The sequence below is a fragment of the Chiloscyllium punctatum genome, chromosome 6 (genome assembly GCF_047496795.1).
Source record: "Chiloscyllium punctatum isolate Juve2018m chromosome 6, sChiPun1.3, whole genome shotgun sequence".
Classification (NCBI taxonomy): domain Eukaryota; kingdom Metazoa; phylum Chordata; class Chondrichthyes; order Orectolobiformes; family Hemiscylliidae; genus Chiloscyllium; species Chiloscyllium punctatum.
This window is the reverse complement of record NC_092744.1, coordinates 121,321,674-121,345,390: the sequence shown is the minus strand read 5'-3', so window position 1 is coordinate 121,345,390 and position 23,717 is coordinate 121,321,674. Positions and strand designations below refer to the sequence as shown.

Sequence of the window (23,717 nt, the reverse complement as noted above, 5' to 3'; positions counted from 1 at the left end):
GTAATAGAGAAGGCAAATCCAGCATCTGCAGTCCACACTTTTTCCTCGAATGCCTTTCTGAAGTCCATATAGGTCGCATCTACCGCTCAGCCCTCGTCAATCCTCTTTGTTACTTCTTCAAAAAACTCAATCAAGTTTGTGAGACAGGATCTCCCACGCACAAAGCCATGTTGACTGTCCCTAATCATTCCTTGCTTTCCAAATACATGTGATCCTGTCCCTCAGGATTCCCTCCAACAACTTTCCCACCACCAACGTCAGGCTCACTGCTCTGTAAATCCCTGGCTTGTCCTTACCAAACTTCTTAAACAGTGGCACCATGTTTGCCAACTTCCAGTCTTCCGGCGCCTCACCTGTGACAATCTTTGATACAAATATTTCAGCAAGAGGTCCAGTGATCACTTCTCTAGCTTCCCACAGAGTTCACGGTTACACCTGATCAAGTCCTGGGAATTTTCCCACCTTTATGCATTTCAAGACATCCAACAATTGCTCCTCTGTAATATTGACACTTTGCAACGTGTCACCATCTATTTCCCTTCATTCTATATCTTCCGTATCCTTTTCCACAGTAAAAACTGATGCAAAATACTCGTTTGTATCTCTGTCTTTTAAACGTTGTAACCCACATCCACCCCTTCCTGAAGAAGTTCCTTCCACAATGAAAACACCATCTGTGTAACAAGTTGCCCCCATGTCTTTTTTTTTTGAACATCTCTCTCTTCTAATCTCTAAAATGTGGTTCTTCCTCTTGAGAGTCCCCATCCTGAGGAAAAGACAACTACCATTAAATCGATCTATTTTCCTCATTTTTAAAAATAAACTTTTCTAACATCACCGTCTCAACCTCCAGGCTCCAGCGAAAAAAGACTCAGCCTATCTAGCCATTTTTCAGAACTCAAGCCTTCCATACCCAGCAACATTCTGGGAAATCTCTTCTGAACCCCCTGCAGCTTAATAATATCCTCTACATTTCTGGGCGACCAGAACTGGATGGAGTATTGTAGAACAGGCCTCACAAATGTCTCTGCAATCTCGGCATGACATCCCAAATCCTCCATTCAATGGACTGAGCAATAGTCAGGCATGCCAAGCACTGCCGTGTCCAACCTGTGATGCAAACTTCAAGGATTATGTACCTGAACCCGGAGGTCCCTCTGCTCTAAAACACGAACTGAGTCCCGAACATTAATTGTATAAGCTCTACCCTTGTTTGTTTTACCAAGTGCACTACCTTGCATTTATTCAGATTGACTTCCATCTATCGTTTTCAGCCCATTCACCCATTTCATCAAGATTCCTTTGTAATCTCAAAAAAACCTCCTTCACCGTCCATTATGCCACCCTCCAGCCTTTCCGGCACATCACACGTGGCTGTCAATGGTACACATATCTTTGCTCAGGGCTCCACAATTTCTTCCCTAGCAGCCCACAGTGTTCTGTGATACACTTAATCAGGTCCTGGGGCTTTCCATACCTTTGTGTTTTAAAACCTTCGATCACATGCACTCTCTTCATGTCATTGAGATGTACAGCATGGAAACAGACCCTTCAGTCCAACTCGTCCATGCTGACCAGAAGATGTAAATAAATCCATCCCATTTACCAGCATTTGGTCCATGTACATATAAACCATTATTATTCATATACCCATCTAAATATCTCTCAAATGTTGTCATATTATTAATATCTGCTACTTTCTCTCTCAGCTCATTCCATACACACATCACCGTGTGCCAAAAAAAAGCTGTCCCTTCAGTGCCGTTTAAACCTTTCCCTTTAACCTTAAACCTATGCCCTCTAGCTTTGGACTCTCCAACCCCTGGGAAAGACCTTGACTGTTTACACAATCCATACACCCCATGTTGAGATAAACCTCTGTCAGGTCACCCCTCAGTCTCCATTGCTCCAGGGAAAACAACCCCAGCTTATTCACCAACAACCCGGGCAACATCGTGTAAATCTTTTCTGAACACATTCAAATTTCACAACATCCTTCCTGTAGCGGGGAGATTATAATTGCAGAATACTCCAATTGTGATCTAACATATTACTCTTGTTCCATGAGTTCCCCAGCCTTTGTCCACAGTAAGTTCTGGAGGGAAAAAATGTGTTTAAGGTCATTGCCATATTCTGTGGTTCCACACATCAATGGTCTCATTGATCTTTAAGGGACACTATTTTGTCTCGAGTTACTCTTTTACTCAATATATTTATACAATCACTTTTGGATTCTCTGCCAAGGCTATTGCACGTACACTTTCTGATTTCCTGATTTCTGATTTCTACCCAAAGTATATTCCTAAAGTCCCTGTGATCCTCAGGGATCCCCTTGATCCAGCTGGCTATACCTGACATGTGCCCCCTTTTCCTTGACCAGCCCCTCAGTAGACGGCCAGTGTTTCTAAATGCTGTCAGCATTGACCTGCACACAAACAGGAACATGCTGGTGGTGATCGCTCAACACATCTCTCTTTTAAAATATTCTAACTTGCCAGACTTCTCTTTCCCTGCACGGAAACTTCTCAATCACCTTTTGAAAGTTCCTGGCTAATATTATCAAGATTGGTCCGGCCCCATTTTATAACTTTAACTTGTGCACCAGGCCTGTCCTTTTCCGTCGCTGTTTTCAAACTACTAGAACTGTGGTCACTTTGGCAAAATGCTTTCCCACTCACACCTCAGTCCCTTTTCCTACCTTGTTTCCCAAAGGGAGGTCAGGTTTTGCCGCTTTCTCTTTTCAAGCCATTTACATATTGATTGGGAGTTTTTAGAACACAATCACCAAATTCCTCCCTTGCAAACACTAATAACTGGCAGTCCCAGACTATGTTTGGAAAGTTTAAAAAGCCCAACCATAACAGGCCTATTATTATGATTGATATTTGAGTTCTCCTGATATGTTAGTTCCTCAGTCTGCCACTGATTATTCAGGGTCAGTAAGACAATCGTGTCAGAGTGATGACCCATTCTTATTTCTCAGTTCCACTAACATAGTGTCACTGGGTGATCCCACAGGAATATCCTCTCTAAGTACTGATGTAATGATTCATGCAATCAAAACCCACAACCACGTGTCCTCTCTATCCTCCCTTTCGTTGCTTCCTGTAGCATCTCCATCTTGAAACAATGAGTTGCCAGTCCTGTCCCTCCCTCAGCTGTGTTCCTGTAATAACTTTCATCTCCCAGTCCCATGTTCCAATCCATGCCCTGAGTTCAGCTTCCTTCGCTGTCAGGCCCCTTGCATTGAAATGAACGCAGTTTAATCATCAGCTCCCACGCCCCCCCCCCCCATTTCCTGCTATATTCTTGCCTGCCTTGCCTGCTGAAATTGCTGTCTTTAACTCGTGCACCAACCTCAATCTTCTTTCTGGCCTTACGACAGTTTAAGGTGCAACACCCTGTCAGATTAGATTATATCCTTTCAAGCAGCTCTAACAATTCGTCCCACTATGATATGGCTCCCCCACCTTCTCCCAGTTCAGGTCCACTTGTGCTGACACCTTCAGACATCCAGAGACTTGTCCACCAAGGTCCCGGTGTTACTCGGTACTCCAGGAGGTCCTACTCTTCATGATGTATATCCTTCGCTTATGAGACTTCCCACAGTGAATTACCTCACGGTGATCAGAAGTAGTAAACTCCATCTGCCATTACTCTGCCCAGTTTCTCATCTGATCGATATCTGACTGTAGCCTGAGACCATCCCCCTCAACTTTCATGCCATCTACACACCTACTAATGGTTCCTGCTGCTTTCACATTGGAGTTATTATTGCACAGAATAACCATCAATGGGTCCTGCACAGATTCCTGTGGAACACCTACTGGTGATAGAATTTCCAACACGAATAAGTCTATCAACTAATTTTGTCACCAAATTACCAACTTGCCTTGGATCCTAGTGGGTCTTTACTTTTGGACCAGCCTTCCATGAGGGACCTTGTCAAAGGTCTTATTCAAGTCCATGTGAACCACACCGTCTGAACTGCCCTCATCAATATTTTTCGACACCATTTCAAAAAACTGAACTGAATTCCTCAGACAGTATCTCCCTCTACCAAATCCGTGATGCCGCTGCCGAGGTTACCCTTACCTTTGGAAGTGTTGATTCATCCTCACAATTGTTTCCAATACTTTCCCTCCCCCTGCTGTCAGACTATCTGCTCTGTAATTACCTGGCCTACCCCTGCTGCCCTTCTTGAACAAAGGAACCACATTAGTGATCCTCCAGTCATTCAGCACTTCACCTGTGGCCAGCAAAGTATTAAATATATCCACCAGGGCCCCCGCAATCTCCTTCCTCACCTCCCAGAGCAGCAGGGGATACATTTCATCGGGCACTGGGGATTTCTCCACCTTTATGCCTGTGAAAACATTTAATATCTCCTCCTTATTGATCTTCACATGTTCTAGAACCTCACCATCCCGACTGAAATCCCCAGCGACAATGTCTTTCTCCTGTGTGAATACAGGTGCGAAGTATCCATTGAAGTCCTCACCTACTTCCTCTGGCTCCATGCACAGATTGTCCCTTTGGTTTCTAACAAGCCTCGCTGTTTACATGGGAATCCTCTTCCTCCAACTATACTCATTAAGTACCCTGTGGCCTCTCCTTAACAGGATCTGCCAATATCACCAGTATCATGCCCATTATTTGCCTGTCACTTTAAGGATCCCCTTTCACTCTCTATACGCTGGTCGGTCTTGCCTGTTTTTATCGCATTGTACTTCCTTTATCCAGCTCAGGATATCACTTGACCAGTATTCACTGGAGTTATTCCTTTGTCATTCACTCTTCACAGAACACACTGGCCTTGAATTCTCCCTGTATCACTTTGACATACTTCCTCTTTCTGAATATGAACCCAACAGCAAATAGTTCCTCACAGTCTGTGTTTGCTAGATCCTGTCTCGTGATCATGATAGTGCCCAGTGACAGTGATATTCCAGTGATTAGGGGGCTTCCACAAATTTGGCGTCTTCACTTCTGCCCTATCCTTATGTTTTTCCAAAATGACTTTGAAAGCTAGTGTTATGACCACTATCACCAAAATACTATAAAAATCCTTATGTCTGTCATCTTGTCCAGCACCTACAGCCCACTCTGTAACATCTAGCCCTTACTGATCTCCCCATCTGTGTACCTTCCTCCAGCATCTCCAGTACATGATGTCACTGTTACCTTCTCCAGTCCCAACAGCACTCCATCCTGTCCTATAGCACCACATTACCGCAAACCTTCCACCATACATTTCACCTCACTGTCTGTACAGAGTCCTCCAGTTTCTGCATAGATTCCTACCAACCCTCCCTTTGTGTAACGTTCTGAAGCCACTAGAACGCTCCCGAGATCTGTAACCATGCCCCCCTGTCTCTCTTCAATCTTCTCTGTCTCTGTGACTAACTCCCATCATTACAATGTTCTTTACCTTTGACCACCTCCAGTCAGTACTAGCGTTCCTAGCTCTCAAACATCCTGCAGCCACTAACATCATCCATATGCGTGAAATATCCTCTCAATTGTTGTAACAACTCTCATTCCCACAACTGCCTCTGCCCATAAACTCAGGCAGTGCATAGAATCCTTGCTAACTCAGTAACCTGACCCAGTGTATACAACTCTGAGTATGACTAACTTCATCCAGTCTCCCCAACTGTCCCGACCACTAATTATCGCGAGAACCCACAACCCTCCCTATTGCGTTAACTTCCTCCAGTCCTTCTCATGGACACCATCTATGTTAATCTCCTCCAGTCCCTCTCATGGACACCACCTGTTCCTGAATATATTTTCCTCCTGTTCCAATAAACCCTTGTGAACTTTGTGATCTAGCTAGTCCAATCTCTGCAGTCCTCTGTATAATCAGCCTCATTGTGCCTGGAACCTGTCTTCAATTCCAGCCTTGGCCGACTGTCTGTTGGACGTTGCATGTTCTCCCCACCCCCCCCCCCCCCCCACCCCCACTTACTGTGTGGGTTTCTTCCGGGTGCTCTGGTTTCCTGCCATAGCCCAACATTTGCACGATACGTGGATTGGCCATCATAAATTGACTGTAGTATTCCGGCAAATGTGGTTTAGGTGAGTTCACCACGAGAAAAGCAGGGTTTATTGGATAGGGAGAGGGTTGGGTCTGGTTAGGATGCTCTTTCGGGGTTGGTGTGGACTTGTTGGGCCGAATAGCCTGTTTCCACACTGTGAAGATTCTATTCAGGTTATTCTCCAGTCCTGTCAACCATCCATGTCTCTTGAACCTTGCCTCATCCCCAATACTCTCCTAATATGTGTAATCTCCAACAGTCTCTAAAACACTCCTTGGCGATGTAAGCTTCTCCAGTCCTTACCACGATCGATATGACTGTCACCTCTTCCTGCTTTTAGAATAATCCCTATAACTGTTGCCATTCGTTACATCACTCCCAATCACTGTTCCATCCTGAAACCCCCAAAAACATTTATATCTCAGTAAACCCATCTGGACTGTCTATACTTCCTTTTGATCGTCCCGTTCTGAGATTTTCTCTATATCAAAAAAGTAATTAAGTGTAGGTAACCCTTATTATTGTAACCTCCCTCTAGCCTTACAGCACTGAGGATCTGTCGAAGCTCTTTTCAAACAGACAGCCATCTGTGTCTGTAATCTCCTCCACTCCCCATAATTCATTCTCTCTGAGCTCCTCCGTAGTCCATCAAACATTGAAAAAACTGCAGATGCTGGAGATCAGAGCTTAAAAATGTGTTGCTGAAAAAGCACAGCAGGTCAAGCAGCATCAAAGAAGCAGGAGAATCGATGTTTCAGGCATAAGCCCTTCTTCAGGAATGAGGAGGGTGTGCTAAGCAGGTTAAGATAAAAGGTAGGGAGGAGGGACTTGAGGAGGGGTGTTGGGAATGCGATAGGTGGAAGGAGGTTAAGGTGAGGATGATAGGCCAGAGATGGGGTGGGGGCGGAGAGGTCGTGAAGAAGATTGCAGGTCAAGAAGGTGGTGCTGAGTCTGAGGGTTGGGACTGAGAAAAGGTGGGGGGAGGGGAAATGAGGAAGCTGGAGAAATCTGCGTTCATCCTCGGCTGATGATGAGGCGCCCTTCCTCCAGGCGTCGTGTTGCCATAGTCTAGCGGTGGAGGAGGCAAGAACTTGCATGTCCTTGGCGGAGTGGGAGGTGGAGTTAAAGTGTTCAGCCACGGGGCGGTTGGGTTGGTTGGTGCGGGTGTCCCAGAGGTGTTCTCTGAAACGATGCACAAGTAGGCGGCATGTCTCCCCAATGTAAAAGAGGCCACATTGGGTGCAGCGGATGCAGTAAATGATGTGTGTGGAGGTGCAGGTGAATTTCTGATGGATATAGATGGATCCCTTGGGGCCTTGGAGGGAAGTGAGATGGGAGGTTTGGGCGCAAGTTTTGTGTTTCTTGCGGTTGCGGGGGAAGGTGCCGGGCGTGGAGGTTGGCTTGGTGGGGGGTGTGGATCTGACAAGGGAGTCGCGGAGGGAGTGGTCTTTCCGGAATGCTGATGGGGTGGGGAGGGAAATATATCCTTGGTGGTGGGGTCCATTTGGAGGTGGCGGAAATGGCAAAGGATGATACGATGTATCTGGGGGTTGGTGGGGTCGTAGATGAGGACCATTGGGGTTATGTCCATATGGCGATTGGAGGGACAGGGTTCAAGGGCGGAGGAGCAGCAAGTGGAGAGGTGGAGAGCATCGTCAACCACTTCTGAGGGGAAATTGCGGTCTTTGAAGGAGGCCATCTGGGTTGTTCGGTATTGGAATTAGTCCTCCTGGGAGCAGACGCGGCGAAGGCGAAGGAATTGGGTATATGGGATGGCATTTTTACAGGGGGCAAGGTGGGAGGAGGTGTAATCTAGGCAGGTATGGGAGTCAGCCCGTTTATCGTAAACGTCCGTGTTGAGTCGGTCGTCCAAGATAGAAATGGAGAGGTCTAGGAAGGGGAGGGAGGAATCTGAGATGGTCCAGGTAAATTTGAGGTCGGGGTGGAAGGTGTTGGTAAAGTGGATGAACTGTTGAACCTCCATGTGGGAGCATTAGGTAGCACCGATGCATTCATCGATGTAGCGGAGGAAAAGGTGGGGGGTGGTGTCAGTGCAGCTGCGGAAGATGGACTGTTCCACATATCCAACGAAGAGGCAGGCATTGCTGGGGCCCATGCGGGTACCCATGGTTACTCCTTTGGTTTGGAGGAAGTGGGAGGATTGGAAAGAGAAGTTGTTCAGAGCGAGGACCAGTTCAGTCAGTCGAAGGAGGGTGTCATGGAAGGGTCCTGGTTTGTTTGGAGGGAAAGGAACAAGTGGAGGGATTTGAGGTCTTCATGATAGGGGATGGAGGTGAAAAGGGACTGGATATCCATGGTGAAGATAAGGCGTTCGTGACCGGGGATGCGATAACCATGGAGGATGTGGAGGGTGTGTGTGGTGTCCCGAATGAAGGTGGGGCGTTCTTGGACTAAGGGGAACAGGACCATGTCAAGGTATACAGAAATGAGTTTGGTGGGGCAGGAGCAGGCTGAGACAATGGGTCGGCCGGGGTAGTAAAGTTTGTGGATTTTGGGCAAGTGGTAGAAATGGGTGGTGCTTGGTTGTGAGACGATGACGTTGGAGGCGGTGGATTAGAGATCCCCTGAGGTGATGAGGTTATGGATGGTCTGGGAGATGATGGTTTGGTGGTGGGAGGTGGGGTCATGGTCAAGGGGCAGTAGGAGGAGGTGTCCGCTGGCTGGCGTTTAGCCTCAGAATGTAAAGATTGGTGCGTCAAACTACCACCGCCCCTCCCTTGTCTGTCAGTTTGATAGTGAGGTTGTGGTTGGAGCAGAGGGAGTGGAGGGCTGCACGTTCCGAGGGTGAGAGATTGGAGTGGGTGAGAGGGGTGGACAGGTTGAGGCAGTCAATGTCGCGGCGGCAGTTGGCTATGAAGAGATTGAGTGTGGGTAAGAGGCCAGCACGGGGAGTCCAGGTGAATGGAGTGTGTTGGAAGTGGGAGAAGGGGTCGCCAGAGTGTGGGTGAGAATCCTGGTTGAAGAAGTAGGCACGGAGGGGAAGGCGGCAGAAGAAATGCTCGATGTCTCACCGCGTGTTGAACTCGTTAATCCGGGAGCATAAGGGGATGAAGGTGAGACCTCTGCTGAAGACTGATCGTTCATCCTCAGAGCTGGGGAGGGCTGGAGGGATGGTGAAAATACGGCAGGGCTGGGAGTTAGGACCTGGGACCTGGTGTCGGGCTGGAGATGGGCGTGGGGCTGGATTTGGGCGTGGGGCTGGATTTGGGCGTGGGGGTGGAGATCGGTGCAGGGGCGGAGATCGGAGTGGGGCGGAGACGCATGCGGCGTGGTCGTTGTGTAGGTGAGTGATACATTGTGATGTCTTGAACAGAATGCACATTGGAGAACAGGAGGTGCTGGCTGTCTTCAAATGCAAAAGGTTTTATAAAACCTTGGGACATAATCAGATGTACACCAGCACCTTGTGAGAAGCTAGGGAGGAAATTACAAGCCTCCTCACAGAGACATTTGTATCAGCGACAGCCACTACTGACCAGTGAGGCTGATGGCAGAGGTGGGTAAGTTGTTGGAGGAGATTCTGAGTGAAAGGATCATGATGCATTTGGAAAGGCAAGGAATGATTAGTGATTATTAGCGTGGCTTTGTGTGTGGAAAATGCTGACTGACTGCTTTTGGAGGTAGACAAGTAATAGATAAAGACCGGACAGTAGATGACTCCGTGGACTTTAGCAAGGCCTTTGTCAAGGTTCTGCATGGCATACATAACCAGATCATACATAACCAGAGAGTGCTCACCAACTGGATACAAAATAGGATGGACGATAGGAGACAGAGCGTGTTCATAGAGGGTTGCTGCTCAAACTGCAGGCCTGTGACCAACGGTGTGTCATGGGGTTCGGTGTTGGGTCACTGTTATGCATCATTTATATAAACGTTTTTGATGATAATGCAGGAGTCATGGTTAGCAAGTGTGTGAGTGACACTGAAATTGGTGGTTAAGTGGACAGTTATCTAAGATTTCAATTGGTTCAACAGTACTGGTGGGCCAGTGAGGTTAGAACGAGTAGGTGGAGAAAAGCATGCTGTTGCATTTTGCTCAGGCAAACCAGCACTGCACTTGTTATGTTTGTGCCCTTGGGTAGTGTTGTCAAATAGAGAGACCTAAAGATGCAGGTACAAGGTTCTTTGAAAGTGGTGTCACAGGTAAAGAGGCTGGTGAAGCAGGTGTTTGGGATGGTTTCCTTCATTGGGCAGAGCATTGAGAGTAGGAGTTGGGATGTCATGTTGTGTCTGTACAAGACATTAGTGAAGCCACCATAATAACATTGTTGATTATGTGGAAAAACTCCACTAGTTCACTCATGTCCTTGTGGGAAGGACATCTGACATTGTTACCCAGTCTGGATGACATGTGACTCCAGACCCACAGCAATACGGCTGATCCTGAGCTACCTCTGAGTAAGTAGCAGTGGATAGTGTATGCTGGTCCAGGCAGTGACATCCTCAGCCCATGAATGAATAAATAAAAATACATACATCCGTCGCTTACCTCTGCAAACCCCTCCAGCTGCAGCACTACGTACTGGCTTTGTAACATTGTTCAGGCCCTTGTCCCTCTCTGTGCCAATATCACTATCTTCAGAATCTTCAACTCTCCCTGTTCCTATCATTTCATTAAACCCTGACAATGTTTCCCCTTTCTATATGTTTCCTCCTACTATTCGACACGGAGTGATCCCTTTTAGAAATGCTTCCCTATTACTGAAGCATTGACGTCTTGAGAATTGTTAGGTATTTTTGTCTGGGCCAAGACCGTCCAAAGTGAGGGAGGAGCATTGGGAAGGTGTCGAGCCACACCAACGCCCCATCCACCCCCTTCCCACGGCCACCGCCTGCCCCAGGTGTAACAGAATCTGTGAAAGGCCACATCGGTCTGTACACCCACCTACAGACTCCCCCTGAGAGTGGGAGAGAGTCAGCCTCGTCTGTGACACACCGCCAATGAGAGGATGAAAAAGGGAGATTGAACCTCCTCACAATTATCCCAGTGCCTTTGTTACAAATTCCAATAATTCCCTGTTAATGCAGTGTCTCGCAATATAATGCTGTAAAGGGGCTTTAACACTGCCCTTCCACTTCTGTGTTCTGACTCTTATTACTCAGAATTTGGTCTCTTAATGATTGATAATCTGAGGCCACATATTTCTTTTGAATCCCAACATTATCTCTAACTGAGATTTCCCCATCTAGCTTCCCATTCCGCCTGACATTCCACAATGTTGTGTAGGAGGGAATATTAATGCCCCACCCTGTGACCACGTCTCCCTGATGGTGATTAGGCAGAAATCACAAGCCACTCGTGCATATCACTTATGGAAAATGCTTCGGGCATTCAGATTAAGAAACAGTAAATTACATTTCTGCCACAATTCCCTGACACAAAATTATCTGCTGATGTACAATTTTACTTAAACTCAGTTTCTTCCAGTTTCTTTCTTTTTGTCTTCAGCTACTTCCCCGTGTTTCAATATTTCAACCTTTCTCTATGGAATTGGGAATTTCCCTTCAGCTGAACCCTGTCCCTCCTCTTCTGTGTCAGTTTAAAGCACTCTGCATAATTTTGGACATATGATTGACCAGGGCACGGGTCCCACCACTGTACCATCCCAATAAAATAGCTGACTCTCTGAGTACTGGTAGCAGTGCCCACTGCATCAGACCCACTTCTTCTGACACCATTGCGTGAATCTGAAACCTTCCTGCACTCTGGTGATATTACTCAGTCTCTCTCCATGTGATATCCCTCACTGTGAGGGTCTAATTGTTGCCTCTGTCAGACCTTTCACTCTTGAAGCTACTCAAGATCCTGAGCCAACAGGATTTTCAATTCCAGACAGACGAGGCAACACAGGCCAGGGATGGAGACTGTGACTTTCCAGATCTCTGCTGGACTCAGTGGTACTGTACATGGGTTATCCTCACTGGATCTAATTTCCCATTCTGTCCTTTGCTCTGTCTCAGGCAGGTAATCAGGATCTTCCTAAATCCTGTCTCATCCATCACCTCATTGAAGCGCCTTGCTCAGCCAGAGAGAGATGGAGAGGGAGGTCTGGAACCTTCAGTAAATCCTGCAATCTGTAAGATCATTCACTGTAAACAGCTCAGCGAGGAGTAAAGTGACCTTCTGTATTAAGACCCAGAAGACAGGACACAGATACAGAGCTGGGCAAAGGAACAGTAACATTCTAGGCTGCATTCCCACCATCTTGTGAAGATAGTGTTTTCCCCTCTGCTGTACCGGTCCTCACTGAGACAACACAGGTGATAGCATGCATCACTCCTGGCCCATGCTGTATTAGTGATTTCTGTAATATCCTCCAGTCCCGATAATCCTTCCTCTGTTTGGAAGCTCCTCCACTCCACACAATGCTCTCTGTCTCTGTCAGGTTCTCCAATCACGAACACCCTAATCCCTAAATTTCTCCAGTAGATAGTAAATTCCTTCAGATCTGTAAGCCCCGACAGTCCTGTCTATCCCTGTAAGCTCCTCCTACCAATACTACCCTCCATCGCAATGTAATTGCCTTTAACCTCTACATCCGTCCCCATCTGTGCAAACTCCTTCAGCTCCTCCAACTCTTCCTTATCCGTGAAAAATTATTCAGTCCATTGAGCTGTCCCGATCTGTGTAATCGCTTCCAGACTTGAAATACCTCCCTGTCTTTGAAACTATGTCAGGCTCCTACTTGAGAATCTCACAACATGTGTAATCTCCCAAGGACCTCCTGACCTTAGGAACCTTCTCCACCTGTTAGCATCCTCCATGGCTGTGGATACCATCCAGTTCTACCGTCCCTATCATGGAATGTAGTCCCTACAATCCTAATAATGATGATAATCTCTTCCTCTCTAAAACACACTCAATCTCTGTAAACTCTGCTGGTCCCTACTACCCTCCCTGTTCATGTAATCTCCTTCAATCACTACAAATCTTTATACCTTTAACATCCTCCCTTTATGACGACACTATTTATTCCCGTTCCTTTCACGAGCTGCCGTAATTCCCACGGTGACTCTCACCATGTCCCATCCCTACATCCCACCATTTCTCTGAAAGGTCCTCCTTATTCTTAAACCCCCCCCTCTCTATGTCACCTGTTCTAGTCTCCACGTCTCTCCCTATCTCTGCAGAAACTCTACAGTCAAAGCTGCTCCAATAACCTGAAATCCTCCTGATCTTTCTAACCCCCTTTAGTTGTGAAGCTCTCTCCAACTCTGTAACATACTATCCTACAGTGTTGAAAGCCCTCCTTATCTTTGTATGCTCTTCCCATCCAACAACTGTCCCAGTCTTTATAACATTGTCTTGCATCTTGAAACCTCCTGATTGCTGAACCCTCTTCAGGCACTGCAATTTCTCTATTTCTGTTACTTTCCCCTGCTCTTAGAGCCCTCCTTGTCTGTATGATCCACTGCAAACTCTGCAGCCGTCCGTATCTCTAACAATCAACTGCCTCCACAACCCTCCTGACATCTTTTGCTGGTTCCTGTCCCTTCAGCACCTTCGATAACTGCAAATTCCCATTTGCCAAGCTTACTCCAGTTCCTGCAATGTCTGACAGAATCTGAAGGCCACCCTCTCTCTAATCTGCAAATCTCTCTATAATCCGTTAACATCTGCAGCCACCACTACTGTCCGTACCTTTCTTCGCTCCTCCAGTCCCACTAAGCTTCCCATTCTTGCATTCACTATCGCCTGTGCATCTCATTACTGTCCTAAAAATGTTCCTGTCTCTGTGAACTGCTCCATACCCTCCACTATGTCCATAAACGTCTGCAGCCCCTGAAGTCCGATCCCCCTGTGTAACCTCTTCCTGATATCACCCCCAATCTTTGGAGCTCCTTTATTCTTCCCTAGTTGGATAATCCCTTGATGTGTAATTTCCCGTTCTTTGCACCAACCCCAAACTTTGTGACTCTCCAGTTCCTAACCGACACACTTTCAATGCCAGCTCATCCAGTCTCTACACCCATGTGTAACCTCCTTATCCATCTCCAATTCTTAGGACTTAATGTATTTAAATTATCCCCACCCCCAACTAACCCTCCTGACCACAGGAACCTCTTTCAGTTTGTGCAACCCTCCCCATCTCTGTAACTGTCTCCAACCCAGAAACCCAGCATTCTCCATTGCCTTCCTAATTTTTTAGCCTCCAGAACCTAGAAGCCTTCTTACATCTATGAACATCTTCAGTCACTACAACCTTCCATATCTCTGTTAGTATATACTCAACTCTTCTCCCTGAAACACCCCATGTCTGTGCTGCTCAGTCTGCCTGCCTCTCTCTTCATCCATCTCTTTATCTATCTCCAGAATCTAATCCAACTCCTGCTGTCTCTGTAAATTCTTCCAATCCCCAAACCCCTTTGTCCCACTGACATTCTTGACTAGATGTAACTCTGTTTAACTCTAACATCCTCGAATCCCTGTAAGCCTCCCTATCTCTGTAACCTCTACACATCTGTTCAACCCCCTCACACTACTGAGGAATGACTCACTGTATTCGCCATAAGGGAGATCGAATGACAGTGAACAGATATGATGGAAACGTCATTCCAGAAATGTAGATGCAGAAAGACCATCGCTGGGAAAGTTTATTGAGATCTCGGTAGGATAGGCAAAAATCCACTAAGTTGTGAAGAAAGGATGAGGTTAATGCATCAATGTGTAGCCATGTGGAACTGAAGATCAAAATTTGGAGTCTATTTCAGTGGAGCTGAGAAACCGCAAGCAGCAGCAACTATTAGTAGGAATTCCTTTATAGACACCAACCAGTGATGGTAATGTCAATATGGTTACAGTCAGGACACTGAATGTACTTGTAGCAAGGGCAGTACAGTAACCATGTGACAGTGGTCTCCATCCCGACTGGATAACTAATGAGCATCAGGGCTGTAACGGATGGATTCCTGGATTGTATAAGAGATGGTTTTCTATAACGTCATAACAAGGAGCCATCAACAAAACTGTCTATTGTAGATCAAATGCTGTGTAACAATAAATATCTAATAATCCCATTATAAAGGAGTTTTGTGAGCAGAGACCCATAATGTTATCATGTAGATACTGTGTTTTAGTTAAAACCATGAGATGCAGTAGCAGAATTTAGGCCATTTGGCCCATTGAGTATGCTGTGCCCTTCAATCAGATCATGGCTGACCTGATGATCTTCAATGCTACTTTCCTGCCCATTCCACAATACCCTTGTTTTCCGGATTAATTAAAATCTGATCATCTCTGCTGTAAATATTCTTAATGACCCAGCCTCCACTTCCCCCTGCAGTCAGGAATCCCCACAGAGTCCCTACCCTCTGAGTGAAGACATTCCTCCTTCTCTCCATCTTAAATGGGTGGGCCCTTGCTGGGATTTTCTGCCCCTGGTTACAGATTCTCACACAATTGAAATGAAAGGTAGTGACAAATATAATTATTGCAGATGAAATGAAAATTGTTGGAGTTGGGGTTAATGAGGAACGACATTTGAGGTTGTAGGAGGTTAAAGATCAGTTAGAAAGATGTGCAGAGAAATGGCAAATTGAGTTTAATCTGGACAAGTGTGAGATGATGTCAAAGTCAAGAAGGAAGTTCGGATACTGAGGGACATTGTATACAGAAGGACCTTGACGCAAGTCAGTAATTCCCTGAAAATGGCAACAGAAGTGCTTCAGATGGGAAAGAAAGCAAAGGGAACACTGGCCTTCATCGGTCACAACGTTGGGTATAGTGGTTTGCATCTGATGTTGTAATTGTACAGAACTTCTGTTTGGCCACATTTGGAGTACTGTGTGCAGTTCTCATCTCCACACAATAGGAAGGATGGGGAGGCTTTGGAGAGGGTACAAAAGGGGTTTATCAGCACGTTACCTATGTTATGTTTTTAAGGGTGTGTTAAGTGTTAAGAGGAATTTAAACAAAGTCGAATTGCTTTGTGGAGTATCAGAGGCCGACAGGCAACCAGGTACAGGAATATAACGTTAGGACAGGAATAGATAATGTGGATAGTCAGAATCTATTTTCCCATGTGTAAGTTTCAAATACCAGAGCGCAGAGATTTAAGGTGAGAAAGAGAGAGTTTAAATGAGGCGTGTGAGGCAAGTTCTTTTTCACAGAGAGTGGAAGTTGCCAAGCGAGGTCGGAGAAACAGAAATGTGAGTAAAGTTTTGAAGTGGCGTTCAGACAGAAACATGAACGGGCAGAGAATAGAGGGATATGGACCATGTACATACTGATGAATGAGTTGAGAATGATATCAAGGTGGGCTGAAGGGCCTATTGCTGCACTGTTCTATTTTCTAACTTCCCAGCATTTAACCGATCAAAGTACTTCAGAATCTTGCATGTTTCATTCAGTTTCTCTCTCAGTTTTCTCAACTTCAATGGGTTCATTCTCATTCTATTCCATCTCTTCTTATTATAAAATCCCTCCATTTCCAACATCAGCCGAATGGACCATCTCTGGCCTGCCTCTGATACAATGATATCTTTCCTTCGGGCACACACACTGTTCATAATATTCTAGGTGTAGTCTGATTTGTACCTTGCATCGTTTTAGTAAGACCTTCCTATATTTAGACTCCAGTGCTTTGTAATAAATGGCAGCATTTGATTTGCATTCTCTCTTACTTGATGATCCTGTAAGCTACTTTTTTTTCAGATTGAGAAACAAGAACTCTCACAACCCTTTATGTTTCCAGTCTAAAAACAAATACTGTTAGCCTAACTGTAAGTCAAGAGCATTCTGAAATGAGTAAGAAACGACATATCAATAAAAAAACTGAACTCTTAGAAAACATTTTATAAAAGTGAATTTGTTTTTGAGCCTGTTGGATTCATTTGTTGGTGTGAATATAAATGGCAGAATAGATAAGGGTGTCGTGGGGTGGGGGGGGGGTTGGTACTGAGGGTATGGTTTATTTGAATTTTCAGAAGCCTTTGTACAAGTTTCAATGAGGGCTAAAGAATAACTTGGTAGAGATTAGGGCCCCTTAAAGATCAATAAGGTCGCCTATGTGTGGAACCAGATTAAATGGGTGAGATCTTAAACAAAAAAAAAGTCTTATCAGTATTTACTCTGGAGAAAGACATGGAAGCTCAGGAACTTTGGGAAATAATTTGCGATGTCTTGGAAAGAATCCTAAACAGAGAAGAGAAAGTGTTGGAATCTCAAAACAAATAAAGGTAGATCAATTCTCAGTCGCTATTTAGGTCGATCCAAGAATCTTGGGGGAGGCTAGATAAGAAATTGCTGTGTCCCTAACAGAGATATTTATATTATCATCAGACACAGCGAGGTGTCGGAAGACGAGAGGGCAGCTAATGCTGTTCCATCGCTTAAGGACTGCAGGGAAAATCCAGGAAATTACAGCCCTGTGAGCCCAGTGATGGGGAAGTTGTTGGAGGAGATTCTGAGAGAAAGGAGCTACATATATTTGGTCAGGCAAGGGCTGCTTAGAGATAGTCAGCATGGCTTTGTGAGTGGGAAACCGTGTTTGACAAACCGGATTGACTCTTCTAGGGGGTGGCCAAGAGAGAGATGAAGGCAGAGCAATCAATGTTGTCTACATGGACTTCAGCAACGCATTTGACAACGTTCCAAGATATGTGGAACATCTAGTCAAGAGGAAGAAGGAAGCTTACATAAGGTTGAGGATGCTAGGATGGTTAGCTCTCTATAGGGTTATATGGGTGCAGCACGGTGGCTCAGTGGTTAAAACGGCTGCCTTATAGATCCAGGGACCCGATTTCGATTCCAGTCCCGGGCGATTTTCTGTGAGGAGTGTACACGTTCTCCCCATGTCTGCCTGGGGTTGCTCCAGGTGCTCCAGTTTCCACCCACTGTCCAAAGATGTGTAGATTAGGTGACTCAGCCATGGTAAATTACCCATAGTGTTCAGGGATGTGCAGGAACGACACATTAGAAAGGGTAAGTGGAGAGTAATAGGGTGGGGGAATAGTTTTGGGTGGGATGTTCTTCAGAGGTCTGTATGGAGTTGTTGAGCCATATGGCCTGTTTCCACACTCTGGGAACTCACTGAAGGTAGCCAGGAAGGAACTGAAGAATGGACTTAGGACAGCTAAAATGGGACATGAAAAAACTTTGTTGGGAAGGATTAAGGAAGGCCATAAGGCATTCTCCACTTATGTGAGGAACACGAGGATGGTCAGAGTGAGGGTAGGGCAGGTCAAGGATAGTGGAGGAAACATGCGCCTTGAGTCACAGGAGGTAGGGGGAGGTCCTTAATGCATACTGTGCTTCAGTATTCACTACTGAGAGGGACATTATCATTTGTGAGGACTGCATGAAAAGGACTGATGTATGTGAACAGGTTGATGTTAAGAAGGAGGATGTGCTGAGAATTGTGTGAAACATAAAGATAGATAAGTCCATTGGACCAGATGGGATATGCCCAACGTTACTAAATGAAGCGAGGGAATGGATTGCTGTGCCTTTGGCGATGACCATTGCACCCTTACTGTTCACCGGAATCGTACCAGATGATTGAAGGGCGGCAAATGTTATTGCCTTGTTTAAGAAAGGGAATAGGGATAATCCTGGGAATTACAGACCTCACTTTCTTATGTCTGTGGTATGCAGAATATTAGAGAGGACTCTGAGAGAGCGGATTTATGACTCCGTAGAAAACCATAGTGTGACAAGAGATAGTCAGCATGGCTTTGTAAGGGACAGATCTCTTCTTCAAAAATCTTATTGAACTCTTCAAGAATGTGACAAAATACCTTTATGGCTCATTCAGAAAGTACAGAGGCATGGGATACAGGATACCTGTCTGTCTGGATACAGAATTCCTGGCTCATAGAAGACAGAGGGTGGTAATAGATGGAAAACATTCAGTCTGAAGCTCCGTGACCAATGGTGTTCTGCAGGAATCGGTTGCAGGACTTCTGCTCTTTGTGATTTTTTTAAAATAAATGACTTGGATGTGGTTGTGGAAGATGGGTTAGTAATTTTGCCAATGACATGGAGGTTGGTGGAGGGGTGGATAGTGTGGAGGGCTGTTGGAGGTTGCAGCAGGATATTGTCAGGATGCGGAGCTGGGCTGAGAAGCGGCAGATGGAGTTCAATCTGAAAAAGTCTGAAATGATTCATTTTGGAAGGTCGAACTTGAATGCTGAATATAGGGTTCAAGGCAGAATACATGGTAGTGTTGTGGAACAGAGTGACCTTGGGTTCCACATCCATCGATCCCTCAAAGTTGCCACCCAAGCTGTTCGGGTTGTTGTGAAGGAATATGTTGTGTTGGCTTTCAATTGCTGGGGGATTGAGTTTTAAAGCAGTGAAGTTATTCTGCAGCTCTATAGAGCCTGGGTTGGATACCACTTGTGATATTGTGTTCAGTTCTGGTCCCCTCATTACAGGAAGGCACTGGAAGCTTAGGGAGGCTAAATTGGAGGTTTACCAGGAAGCTGCCTGTGGTGGAGGGCATGTCTTATGAAGAAAGGTTGAGGGAGGTTCAGCTTTTCTCACTGGAGTGAAGAAGGGTGAGGGGCCAGTTGGTAGAGGTGAACAAGATGATGAGACTCAGAGATAGAGTGAATAGTGAGAGACTTCTTTATATCATGGCATACGTGGATATTCTGAGCGGGCAGAGATTTAAGGTGATAGGTGGATGGTGAAGGAGAGATTTCAGATGCAGGTTCTTTACACAAAGTGTGTGTGGGGGGTGTGGAATGCATTGCCAGCAGTGCTGGGAGAGTCAGATACATTAAGGACATTTAATACACTCGTGGATAGACACATGGATAGCATTAAAATGAAAGGTATGTAGGTTAGTTTGATCTTACTGTCAGATAAAAGGTTGGCATGGCATCATGGCCGAAGGGTCTTGTGCTGCACTGTTCTGTGTTCTGCGTTCCGTATGGTAAACTGGGTAATAAGCTCAGATCAATGTAAAAGCATACGGCATTCAGGAGGAGCTCGTGAACTGTTTACAAAATTGGCTTGATGGTAGGAGACAGAGGGTGATGGAAGACATGATGTTTTTCTGACTGGAGGCATGTGACCAGCGGTGTAGTGGGCCCACTGCTGATTGTCATTTGGATAAATGGTTTGGATGGGAATATTGGTTTCCTGGTAAGTAAGCTTCTTGGGTGACACTGACATTGGTGGTAAAGTGGACAGTGAAGAAGAATATCTACGATGCAACAGGATGAACAGTACTGCTGGGATAGTGGGCTGAAGAATAGCAGATGGAGTTTAATTAGATAAATGTGAAGTGTTCCATTTTGGTGAAACAATCCAGGGTGGGACTTGTACAGTTAATGTTCGGGCCCTGGGTAGTGTTGTCAGTCAGAGACCCAGGGATGCAGGTACACAGTTCTTTGAAAGTGATGTCCCAGGTAGACAGGCTGGTGAAGCCGGCGTTTGGAATGGTTACCTTCATTAGTTAGAACATTGAGAGAAGCAGTTGGGATGTCATGTTGTCTGAACAAGACATTGGTGAGGAAACATTGTTGATCAGTTAGGTAGAACTCATCTGGTTCAGTCACCTCCATTAGTGAAGGACATCTGACATTCTAACCTGGTCTGGCCTACATGTGAATCCAGACCCACAGCAATATAGCTGACTCTGATCTGCCCTCTGGGCAATTAGGAGTGGGGACAAAGGATACTGGTCCAATCAGTGACCCCCCACATCCCATGCATGAATAAATACAATGCAGATGTCCCTCCCTACCTTTGCAATCCGCATCTGCAACAATCTGTACTGGCTTTGTAACACAGTTCAGGCTCTGACCACTCTCTGTAACACTCTCACCACCTCCACCTCTCCCCGTTCATATCGTGTCATTAAGCCCTGACAATGATTCCCCTTTCACTGCCCTCCTCCTGCTAGCAGACCCTTTGCAATCCCTCTAATACCTACTGCTTAAACTCTCTCTCATTTCAGGATTTTAAGTACTTCTAAGCCTCATAATCTAATATGATCCATTTTGTCCTGAGTAGGGATGGGAGGTAATTTCTTGCTGAGGTTTTGTCTTTTGCAATGGAATTTCCTTTTGTTGAGTATTTTACACTGTTCCTTCAAATGTTTTCCATTGTTCATTTACAGACACATGTTTCAGTCTGTTCCGCCTGTTTACCTTGGCCAGTTCTCTGCTCAAACCCGTGTAATTGGCTGTTTTTATTTCCAGTTGTAGCTTGTCCTTTCTGTAATTCCTTTAAAACTTTATATTTCTTTAAACTGCACTTTATCACAATTTCCCGGAGGATCTCCCCAGGTGACATCACTCATTCACTAAGTTTCATCACACAACATTCGCTCTGAGATAGTTATGTCCCGAGTCAGTTACACAATGTGTTATTCAAAGAAACACTGAAAATAAATCTACAATCTGCTCTTCGAATGTCACTCTGTCAGTATGATTGTCAAGATTATATGAATGTTGAAGTTTCACTAAATTATCACAATACCTTCATTAAAAGTTCCAATGAGTTCCTATTTAATGCAGTGATGAACAATGAAATGCTGTTCGATGGCTAAATCTCTTCTGCTCCTTGTGTCCTTGGAAGATAGTAGCCAGAATTTACATTCAGACTGACTTTACTTCATGATCTGAGGCCAAATGCTTTTTCTATAATGCCATTGTTATCCATTATTGTTAGCGTTACCCATTTTGCCTGAGTTTCTGCAAGTTTGTGAACTATTGAATATTTATTTTCCACCTTTAGTTCGCCCTGCAACCACGTACCTCTGGTTTTTAAATCTCTTTCACCTCTGTGTCACAAATCCATCCACCTTATTGAAGAGACTTTGTCCATTCCAAAACAAAACATAACTTACTCTTTCCCACAATTTCCTGTCACAAATCGATTCGCTGATATATAGTTTTAGTTAAACTCTGTCCCATCCTGTTCCTTTCTGCTTGTCTCCGGACACATTCCTATGCTGTTCTGATACGTCACCTTTTCTCTTTGGATTTGGAAATCTCCTTTCACCTGAACCCTGTCCCGGCATCCTCTCTGTCAGTTTAAAGCCCTGTCCATACATCTACCGACATGATTGGCCAGGACACTGGCCCCAGCTCAGTTCCAGTGGGATCATCAGAATGGTTTTTTTTTAGAAATCAAGTATGGGATATGGATGTCTCTGGCTGACCAAACTTTCTTGTCCAGCCCTAACCTGCGTTTCAGCGAAGTAACTTGCTTGGCCATTTCACAGCGTAATTAAGAGGCAAACACTTTGCTGTGGGGATGTCATGCAGACCACGTGAGGATGGGCAGATGTCCTTCTTGAAAGGAGAAATGTTTGGATTTACTGTAGATCAGTAATGGTATTGATGGATTATCAATTGCTATATTTAAAATAATTTATTTCAAATTCCACCATTTCTGATGGTGGGGGTAAAACCTTCCTCCCCGAACATTAGCTGAGGTTGTGAATAAATGCTCGAGCAATAACACCACTAAGCCATCACTTCGCCTGCTCACAGGCTATTCATCCCTGAACACTGATACCAGTGCATCATGGAGCTAAACCTGTTTTTCCGTCATGATTTGTTTGATCCTGATACCTTCCTGCAATCTGGTGATATCACTCAGTATCTCTCCATGTAGTATTTCTCATTGTGGGGGTACAATTTCTGCCTCTGCCAGCGCCTCTCGCTCTTGCAGCTACTCCAGATCCTGAGACAACAGAATTCTCCACTCCAGAGAGACACAACAGCACAGGCCAAGAATGGAGACTGGGATTTCTCATATCTTTGTGGAACTCACTGCTATTCTCCATGTATAACCTTCACTGCATCAGTCTAATTTCCCATCCTGTCTATTTCTCTGTCTCCTGTATGTAATCAGTAAGTTCCTGACTCAATAGACTTCCCAACTGTTGGGTGCCTCATCTATCACCTCATTGAAGATGGTTGTTTAGCCAGAGAGACAGAGGGCAGGGAGATCTGGAGCCTTCAATAAATCCTGCAGTGAGGGAAGATCACTCACAGTGCACAGAGAAGAGAGCAATGAGAGGGCTCCAAAGATCGGGTAACAAGACATGACATAGATACAATGCTGGAGGGGGAGCACAGTACAGACACACCCCAGGTCAATCACCACACCTACTTTAAGTTTTGTTGCATTGAGATAGCATCGGGAGTGTCACAGTTATCAATCCAGGCTTGTGATGTCTTAGTGAACATCAGTATAACAGAGGGGAAATCAGGTTTCCCATGAGTATGTGGGAATGCTGCCTGGCATCTTTCTGGTCAGTGTTCCCCCTCCAACACTATACATAGACCATGTCTCGTGGACCAGTGTCTTCAATAATTTTTAACTCCTATAATAGTTCCTGTCCCTGTAACCGACTCCCTTCCCAATAGTCCCTCCACATATTTGAAATATACTGCATTCTCGACTACCATCTCCATCGCTGTAACTTGCTTCAGTGCCAACAACATGCCTTACCTCAGTAGTCTCCTCCTCCAATAACTGGAGAAAGAGACACTTAGAACAGAAACGGTTCCTTCGATCCAACTAGTCCATGCTGATCACAGTTCCTGAACGAGTTGCATTTGCCTGCGTTTGACCCTATCCCATCAAACCTTCTCCTCTCCATGTAACTGCCCAAATGTTTTTTCCATGATGGAATTATACTTTACCACTTCAGCGGCAGCTCATTCAATATGTGCACCATTCTC

General features: G+C 45.3%; 1 long non-coding RNA gene across 1 annotated transcript in view; it reads left to right on the top strand.

Annotated features, from left to right (window-relative positions):
• The window catches only part of LOC140478558 (uncharacterized), a 37,927-nt gene extending 14,969 nt beyond the window's left edge, over window positions 1-22,958 (top strand). Inside the window, exon 3 of the long non-coding RNA XR_011960815.1 lies at window positions 22,882-22,958. This is a non-coding gene — a long non-coding RNA (uncharacterized lncRNA). The remainder of the gene's footprint in view (window positions 1-22,881) is intronic.
• The last annotated feature ends 759 nt before the right edge of the window (window positions 22,959-23,717 follow it).